The sequence below is a fragment of the Bolinopsis microptera genome, chromosome 7, assembly GCF_026151205.1.
Source record: "Bolinopsis microptera isolate Bmic1 chromosome 7, MBARI_Bmic_1.0, whole genome shotgun sequence".
Classification (NCBI taxonomy): Eukaryota; Metazoa; Ctenophora; class Tentaculata; order Lobata; family Bolinopsidae; genus Bolinopsis; species Bolinopsis microptera.
Genome location: NC_087078.1, coordinates 19,910,090 through 19,920,534, shown reverse-complemented (window position 1 = coordinate 19,920,534; position 10,445 = coordinate 19,910,090).

Here is a 10,445-nt window from a genome sequence, read left to right as displayed (position 1 = left end):
AGTATAAATCCAAATTTTTACCGACCTGAAATTTTCATGGCTAAGCAGTTGAGACGTGCGAACTACGATATTTATTCAGAAATAATAATGCCTACATAATTTGTTCAAACTTTGCGATGATTAACGACTTCCGCACTCTGATAAAATTAGGAGCCCTAAGTTATGCAATCGGTTACACAAAACCATCATTCATTATACCTTTAAAAGAAATATACGATCGTAGACATGTGTGAACCAATCAATTGCAGATTGTGATACATTACTTGAATTATTAACATACTAGTGTACATACTAGTGTAACCCGTGCCTACGGCTGGGACTTCACTATCGCAGATGAAATACTATATAGTTTTAACAAAGTCACAAAAATGTGACATTTTAACCATTATAGTGTCTGACAGCAATATATTTTCTTTCTGGGCAGTGTATATGAGAGTATGGGTCACGTGGCTAATGTTCAAAACTTCTGAACATGCTAGATTAAAAGATGTCAAAATTAAGCCACTATCGTCGAAAACGCTATTTTTTAGATTTACCAATATCCTCAAACTTCAATGAACGTGTCCATATAATACATTTTAAAAATCAATGAACAATTTTCATTGAACATTCAAAAAGATATCATTGTACTGACCACAAAGTGACGACTTCGTTGGAGTAGGAATGTGTTGGGACTGACTTTGCCCGAGCTAAACCTGAAATTAATATCTGTGTCAGTAAAGAGTGGTGTCAGGACAGAACATGATTATTAATATTTAAGTCGAGCCGGTGCTGGTTAGGCGGTTCACTAAAGATGATTAGATCCAACCCTGCGTTTCAATACACAGGGTACGGTTAAGTTGAGTTCTTGAAATTAATATTGATTCGCCTCCCCCAATACAAAACTCAAGTTACATCAGAAATTTACAGCGGAACATACTGCATAGTGAGTGATTGAAATGTCCATGTGACAGTTATAGTAATTAATGAGTGGCATCTGGATGTATCTCAACTGTTAAAAATATTCCGAATGATCTTCTTTGTCGAAAGTAAATTGTAACATTTATTGTTGGATTATGTTTCCGAGGTTACGATAGGTGAAGCCTTGTTTTATGTGCCAGAATACTTTTTTAGGATATATATTATATAAATATAATATATAAACACTCACTGAACTACTACTACTGTCTACTACTACTACACTCACTGAACTTCTAATACTACTACACTCACTGAACTACTACTACACTCACTGAACTACTACTACTACACTCACTGAACTACTACTACTACACTCACTGAACTACTACTACTACTACACTCACTGAACTACTACTACTACTACACTCACTGAACTACTACTACTACTACATTCACTGAACTACTACTACTACTACACTCACTGAACACTAGTAGTAGTAGTAGCACTCACTGAAGTGTCAAATAAAAGTTACATTTCTTCTGTTACTCACTATTAACCGGCTTTTCAATCGGCTAAAAAAAATTCTCATTATTTACCATTGGTAATACTCTTTTAAAACTTTCAACACTTCTTTAGAAAAAATAATTTGAGGCTTACATGACGGAATCAATAGTAAACCTTAGTTTCAAGTCAAAATACGATATATTTACCACCAGTTCTTACTTCCTAATTCCCCGAAATATTTCACCATGATTCCAGCTAATTTTCAGTCAATTATCCAATTAGCTAATCATCCATACATCAGAAAGACGTCCGATATAATACCACCACACTTAACTGCAGCTAATTTAAGATATCTAATTATAGTCATGAGCGAGAAAAGATGTACACAATAATATAAAGATGGTCATTGGTACGGAGTGTACACATCAGATTGGGATAACAATTGGACATATCAGGCTCTTCTGTAATAGTTGAGAAATGAGATATTTCTTGCATGAAAGTAATTGCTTTCTTGGAGGCTGTCTGTTATTTTAAAGTTACTATTACTGGGACTACAATGAAATATGACACAGTGCTCTGGGATATGTTAATGCACTCTAAAAATAAACGATGTCTATAGTTTCTTGGATGAATCGCTGTGGCTTGAATATATATAATATTGACATTATTGAAACTCTGAAATTGTACAGAGTGCAGGAAACTAAGATTAATACCGCTTTGTGGATAGGCACAAAATTAAATGCAGCTAGGGGAGTTGGTAAAATTACCATTACCTGCAACAGGCAACATTACACCACTGACCTGGGTACCTGGTAAAATAAATGTAATATTAACTAACCAGCTAACAGCCAGTCTCCTGAGTTGTAGAACTTATAAATCAGGAGATGCAATAATAATGGGATTTTACCTTATTGTACCAGATTTGAGCTACGAGTTGACTACAAAAGTAATGTACTTTTACACAGAAGTGTACCGTAAACATCTTGTGACATATCTAACAAAAGATCGTCAACTCATATTCTATTTTCGTCTATTTAAGATGTAATAAATAATAATAATAAAATTTGGTAGCTTAAACACAAACTCTAAGCCCAGTGGATAAACCACAAAACTTATGCTCTATTGTGTGAAACAAAGATACTAGATCAAGATAACTATCAAGGAGTGTATGCATAGGACATAAAAAGTTTTGGAACGAAGATGACATGCTTGTGAAGCGAGCTAACAGTCTAATTGCTAATAAGTTCAAAAAGATCATGACATTAGGTTGCATCCTAAACAGTTTAAGCAAATAACATAAAGTTATTATATTGTCAATTAATCGCTCATGCCATAACTTTTCTTAAACAGGTGAGTTTTTAATAATGTTTTGAACAGATCAACATCGGAACAAGTCTTAATTTCAATTGGTAGTTGGTTCCAGATTTTCGGAGCAACAGTCTGAAACGCTCTTGGGTGTGATCTTGTAGATCCGACGGGTAGGTGTAAGGAGGAAGTTCTTCTGCTACTCGAACTAACAAATGTTACTAGATCACACAGATATGCAGGAGCAACACCATTGACTGCTTTGAAAATCAGTAAGCATAACTTAAACTCAATCCTCTCCTTCACCTTGAGCCAATGAAGGGATTTGAGCTTCTCCTCGACTGAGTCTCTCTTCTTTAATCCAAAAACCAGACGGCATGCTCGGTTCTGAATGTTCTGCAGCTGCGTAATTGAGGCTTGACTACAACCATAGTAAAGTGCATTGCAGTAGTCAAGCGATGAGATTACAATTGCTTGAGTCAGTGTTCCCATCTGTTTGGTTGTGAGGAATGTTTTCATCTTAGCAAGGTCTCTTAGTTTCAGAAAACACGATGTTTTAAGTTGCTTGATTTGCTCACCAAAGTTTAGTTGAGAGTCGAGACGAAATCCGAGGTTCTTTGCAACAGGTGACAGCCTGACACACGTCTCAGAGTTAACAAACACGCCCCCTATAGACAGCTGCTGGAGAACAAGCGGTGTCCCAAAGACAAGAATCTCAGTTTTTCCTGCATTGAGCTGTAGATAATGTTTTTTCATCCAGTCATTAATTTCTTGGAAACATTTGGGAACATCGTTGATAAGGACGGTGGGCTCCTCGTTTGGCTTGAAACTTTTATACAGCTGATGATCGTCGGCGTAACCCTGGATGGAGAAGTTCAAATCATGTGCTGCTGAGTACAAAGAGCGAATGTAGATGTTGAACAGGACCGGACCCAGCACAGAGCCCTGTGGGACTCCAAACTTAATCACTATCTCATAAGATTCCTCATTTCCAACTTTAATCGTTTGACATCTACCTGTGAGGAAGCTGCTGAACCATTTCCAAGCTGTCCCTGTTATTCCCAACTCATTTCTGAGGATGTTCAGTAGTTTGCAGTGGTCAACTGTATCAAAAGCTGCGCTGAGATCTAGGAGAAGAACAACAGTTGCCTTGCTTTCTGTAGATGCAATGAGTAGATCGTTAACAACTCTCACAAGCAGAGTCTCGGTGCTGTGTTTTGATTTGTATCCAGACTGCTGTGGGATGTTCAGGTTGTTGTTTTCTAGATGTTCATTTAGACGCCTGAGCACTACTCTTTCTATCAACTTGCCCACAAAACTAAGGTTAGATATTGGTCTGTAATTCTTGAGATTATCACTATCTAATCCCTGTATTAAAAAGAGTGACATTAATAGTTCTGAGTATATTGTGTGGTGTTCTTTAAATAAAATGGTTCCAAAAATGTAATTTTAATTTTAAGAACGCAATTTTTATAACCGAACCAGATCGATTGAAACTTAACCGGTTCTGTCAAGAGGTTGTCAGAGAAGGATTGATAATGACAAATTCTAAAATGCAACCTTTGAGATGGATTAATATAACTCAAATTTCCCGGGAAAAAATATGATGTCAGGTGTTAAAGAAGAGTCTCAAAATCATTTAGTATAAACTATAAATGGTGGGCACATGGAAGGGTTATGTCTTATAAAGAGGAATTTAGAGCGGGGTTTCGTGGGTCAATCTCTAAAATATGGCAGGCTTGAATCTTCAAAATGTGGTGTCCAAGAAGCTGAGATATATGATAAGGAAGTAATCATGTTAATGTGACTGAGCCTTTTACTTCTCAGGGTGGGGTTCGTCAAAACTGAAGAGTCTTAATAATCTACAAGAATCATAAGATCTAGAACAACCTTTTTGCTATTTAATTTCCAACCTGTCCCGCATCAACGCGATTATAATTGAGGAATATGACTTTGATTTAAATAAATAGATAAAAAAGAATGATATGATAGTCGATCGCAAGATATGTTTGTCATTTTATTGAATGCCTTACGAGACATATTTAAATGGTACAAAAAGTCGGTGGTTTTTCGAAAAAAAAACACCATATTTTCGGACTACCAAAATTTAGATCACCATCATCGTGGCAGTTTTAGGTGAAAATTCCCATATTTTCGTTCCCAAATCATTTAGGTCACTGGAATTATGTCGAACATAAATATGAATATGTCTCGTAAGATAGTTTTAGTAGTTATATTAATTTGCGTCTTACTTGCGGACAGTTGTTTTTGAAGTAACTGACAGTGCAATAGAAATCCTTTTTTTCTATTATGCCTAGACATTGAAACTCAGATTCAGTTAGTTTCTTTTGAATTTGTAATGTCTTGACACTTTAATACTGTAGCCTCCGGGTTCCCTTCTTGGCTCGCCCTTGGAGTTGTTAAGTCGTATAATACTGTATAGTCAATAGTTTTACCATTATTTAACATAAGTTAACGGTTTATCCGTCTCGTCGTAAACCCTTAGTATTTAACAAGTTAAATGTCTGTAAGTTGGGGAGGCGAAGCATCGGTAAAAGTTGTTAATCTATACAACAGTCTGCAGAGAACTATTGATTTGAAGGCCATTAAAGCATTTGAACCAATCAAAAAAGTTTAAGTTGTTTATCTTTTACGGTTTTTGCAAAGAGTCGTGTTAAAGTTGATGCCGTGGTGTCAGTAAAATGGTACGGATATATAATATGTATCGTCTCGCTTTATATATAGTAAGATAGATAAAAAAGAATGATATGATAGTCGATCGCAAGATATGTCAGTCATTTTATTGAGTAGTGAAACTTTAATAATGACTTATTTAGTCTATAGAATATTTAGTTTATAGAATATAATGAAACCTCTAATTTTCCAATGTAATATAATTGACTTAAGACTGACAAGCAGTATATTTGTGGGTGGTCGTATAAATAATAATTGTCTCACAACACATACCAGACATGCCCACGCACTGGTACGCCACTTTAATACTCAACAACCAATCAAATAACTTAATTGGAACCGAGAAATTGGGGGGTTAAAAATAGATCTGCATTTTCCCGGCCTGTTCAAACAACGTCATGTTCTTATCTTTTAGCCAATTACAGGATACTGTGGATATAATTCTCATTTAACCCAATCTACTAAATATTTAATTCTGTATTTATGATGAGGATATGACTTTGTTATTCATAAGAAAATGCAACCAATCCCGATCCAGACATATTTTAAACATTATATTTCATTATATACATCACAGACAGCATCAAAATACACTTTGGAATGGGGCCTATGCCTAATTGGAAAAAAGATTTTTGCAATCTATCGAGCGGTATCCTACTGTATCCTGTCATTACTACAACTTTAAATCAATTTCCATGATTCACAATATTGTTTCCCCCGGCCCCCTTTACATTCAAAATTTGCACGAATTAGTTGCAATACCTATACCATCTGTCATGTTGTCTATGTTATAATGATACTGACAAGACGTCATAGATTGATTCGGATTGAGAGCCGAAATCATGGAGAACTTCCAGTTCCATTTCTTCAGCCTGAACATGGCTCAACAGTGAACATGCAGGTTTTCGGTATTGCACTGCAGAGTGCAGGTCTATGTTGCAAGCAGTGTGAGAATGAGGGTAGTAGCCTACAAACCGCCCGTAATGAACTGTCTATACTGCATAACAAACTGCAGTATCTTCATGGTTTAATGTCTATCGTTAATATCTTCTTGTTCTATAGTATTTATATATTAGTAGTATTATTATCCCGACGTCAGTCATCACTCCACCGACAGGCCTGTAAACTGTAAAGGTCCATGAAGACTCAGGTCCCACCTTCATCTCCCCAAGAAGTTAATGGGGAAATCACCATAATATAAGCTAATACTTTTAGCTTGGATTGAAAGGATTGTTGATTTCGTCACAATATACATAAGACGTCATATAAACGGTTCATTTCATTTTCATCAGAAAATAATAACTCCACACCCCTCTGATATTCAATAATATTGACAATATTAAATAATATCATAATACTGCTCAGATCTTAACTTAACGCCCCAGGCCGAATAAGATCTTTATTAGCAATACTCCAAGCAACAGAGAGAGTAAGTTGCGCACATAGCAGCCCCACCCTCTCGAGCCTTAAATTAATAGAGGATATTGGCAGGTGTCAGTATACCAGGAATATTCCCCTGGAGACCTATATCTCAGAGGTGAGAGGAGGGGTTGTTGGTCAGACATTTCAAAGACAACATGCTAAGTGCAGGGGGGCAGTGACAGTTCTTTCACAGCGCCGTAAATTGAGTACCATTTTGACGTGACGTGAAATAGACAACGTGATTTTATAAAAGCTTCGTTATTTAGTAGTCATATTTAAGATTTTTGTAGAGGAAGTTTTATGACCGTATTTCGTGAGTTTGAAAAAAAATCGACGCAAATTGCAGATTTTAAAATTTAGTGCCAGGGCGTATTATATTATATTATATAATATATCGAGGATACTGAAATGTACGCAGGTTTTGGGTAATGGGATATGCCCAGGTTGAGCTAAATGATTTTAAGTGATACGCCCACACAGGAAGAGAACAGGTTAAGTGATCACGTGACATGTTCAAATGGGCAAACCTCTAAATTTAGAGACATCAGTTAAAACCGTTACAAAGAGTTAATGCTGATTAGGGTAGTTTATTAGAATATAATATGTCCTCATTAAAGTTCAGCTATATGAGTATATGGAACAGTTAAAGTTATCAATCATTCTGTCAAATTCTCCCTTTCTGCAAAACACAATGTTTCACTAAATGCAACCTTGCCTGCAACGTTGATACGTTGTAATTGGTCAGGACATGTCCTTATCATATCTGTATCAAATCTGTAGCATGTAGGTAGGTAGGTGTATGTTATGTGGAAGTAAAGTGCATCTGGCTCACTTTATCAATTATACTGTTATAGCGGACAAGGCTTAACAACTTCACTGGTACAGCCAGAGTATTGGTTACTTAAACTCTAACAAAGTTGCTAAAGAGTTATTAAAGAGTTACTAAACATATTTATCTGAACCAAAGTGAGCACCAACTAGATATTGATGAGTGTAATTACTAGTCTTTGATATAGAGCTCTAAGTGAGTAGTACTAGTAGTTAGTGCCCAGAGTTTGCACAGTGTACAGTACTAAGTTAGTGCCCAGAGTGTACTATCCAGCACTGACCAGGAAACTATACGAGAAGCCTGACACAGCCCTGTGGAATTTCACGGTAGGATTCCACCCAAACATATTACGGGGTAGGGTAGAATTCCACTGTAATAAGTTTTCATTGAATTGATTGAAAGCCCGTCGTAAGGGTATTACCTCTAATGAACTAATTTATTGTTTACATAATCAGTTAAAAATAAAAACCCCAATTCAATGGCCACTTCTGAAAACATAACTACTAGAAAATAATATGTATATCAAAACTAAGGGAAAAGTAAATATAAAACTAAATGGGAAGTTGGTCGTTTAGCTCCGGACAGTCTATGCAACGTCTATGCAACGTCCGTGCAACAACAAAAGAACCGTCTATGCAACGTCTATGCAACGTCCCTGCACAATGAACACTCTATGCACACTCCCTGCACGGTCAGTCTATGCAACGTCTATGCAACGTCTATGCAACGTCCCTGCACAGTACCATATGAACACCGGCTACTAGCCGGCTACTAGCCGGCTAGTAGCCACTTTTGTAATAACAGCTCCTCAACTTCACATTAACAACCGGCTACTAACCGGCACTTGAAAAGTGGTCACTAGCCGGCTACTAACCGGCTACTAGCCGGCTAGTGACCACAAAGTGGCTACTAACCGGCTACTAAGCGGTCACTAGCCGGCTATTAGCCGAGCTCTAAAGCAGACCTATTAGTAGCCGGTTCTAAACCGGCTACTAGCCGGCACTTGAAAAGCGGTCACTAGCCGGCTACTAACCGGCTACTAACCGGCTAGTAACCACCAAGTGGCTACTAACCGGCTACTAACCGGTCACTAGCCGGCTCTAAAGCAGACCTATTAGTAGCCGGTTCTAAACCGGCTACTAGCCGGCACTTGAAAAGTTGCATAGACTGACCGTGCAGGGAGTGTGCATAGAGTGTTCATTGTGCAGGGACGTTGCATAGACGTTGCATAGACGGTTCTTTTGTTGTTGCATGGACGTTGCATAGACGTTGCATAGACTGTCCGGAGCTAAACGACCAAGTTGCCAACTAAATAGAAAAGTGAGGTCAAATGCAATAAATCGCAGCAAACTGCAATTAATGAAATATAAATTTTGAATTCGTTATTTAATGGCAAGCAGCAAATTACAAAAAATGTAATAAAAGTCAAGAAAAATTTTTGAACTTCGCAAATCACATTTACAATGGGTTTAAGTTTCAAATTTATTTCACTGTATGAAAAACAGATTATTTTAAAATTACAGATTATAAACATAGCATTGATTTGGTTTGGTAATAAAGTGATAGGAATTGAAAAATTAATTAGAAACTCAATTCTGGATGTTGGATTTAGCCCAAATTAGCAGCAAAAAAAATTACGAATTTTTATTTCTATTGGACCTACGGAGGCCGCTGATTTCGTGGATGAGAAATTTACTCGTGGACCACTTATTTACATTATTAACCCCCTTCTCACCTTCTGCAGTTTCAGTATTGTTCTCTTGTATTGTGCTTTGAACGCCTTCAGCGATCGGCATAACACTGAATTGAATGACTTAGTTTACCAAGATCAGAATGACTCAGTTCACTCAGATCAGAATGAATCAGTTCAACAAGATCAGAATGACTCAGTTTACCGAGATCAGAATGACTCAGTTTACTCAGATCAGAATGACTCAGTTTACTCAGATCAGAATGACTCAGTTCAACAAGATCAGAATGACTCAGTTCAACAAGATCAGGATGATTCAGTTCAACAAGATCAGAATGATTCAGTTCAACAAGATCAGAATGACTCAGTTAACTCAGATCAGAATGACTCAGTTCAAAAAGATCAGAATGATTCAGTTCAACAAGATCAGAATGACTCAGTTCAACAAGATCACAATGACTCAGTTCAACAAGATCAGAATGACTCAGTTCAACAAGATCACAATGACTCAGTTTACTCAGATCAGAATGACTCAGTTCAACAAGATCAGAATGACTCAGTTTACCAAGATCAGAATGACTCAGTTCAACAAGATCAGAATGACTCAGTTCAACAAGATCAGAATGACTCAGTTTACTCAGATCATAATGACTCAGTTTACTCAGATCAGAATGACTCAGTTCAACAAGATCAGAATGACTCAATTTACTCAGATCAGAATGACTCAGTTTACTCAGATCAGAATGACTCAGTTTACTCAGATCAGAATGACTCAGTTCAACAAGATCTGAATGACTCAGTTCACCAAGAACACAATGACTCAGTTTACTCAGATCATAATGACTCAGTTTACTCAGATCATAATATGACTATTTTTCTCTGACGTCACCACTTTATATTTACTCTCGTTACACGATTAGATTTGACTTTTGAGCGCAATTACAGCCAGAATCCCAACCTAATCGCTATATTTAAATTAGAGCCAGTTGTCATACTACCATACTATTTTGTAGGTTATCCAACTTATTATATATATATTACTTACTACTAACTAGTATAGTAGTATCCAAACTCGGTAGAAAACAGAACATTAAAAATTA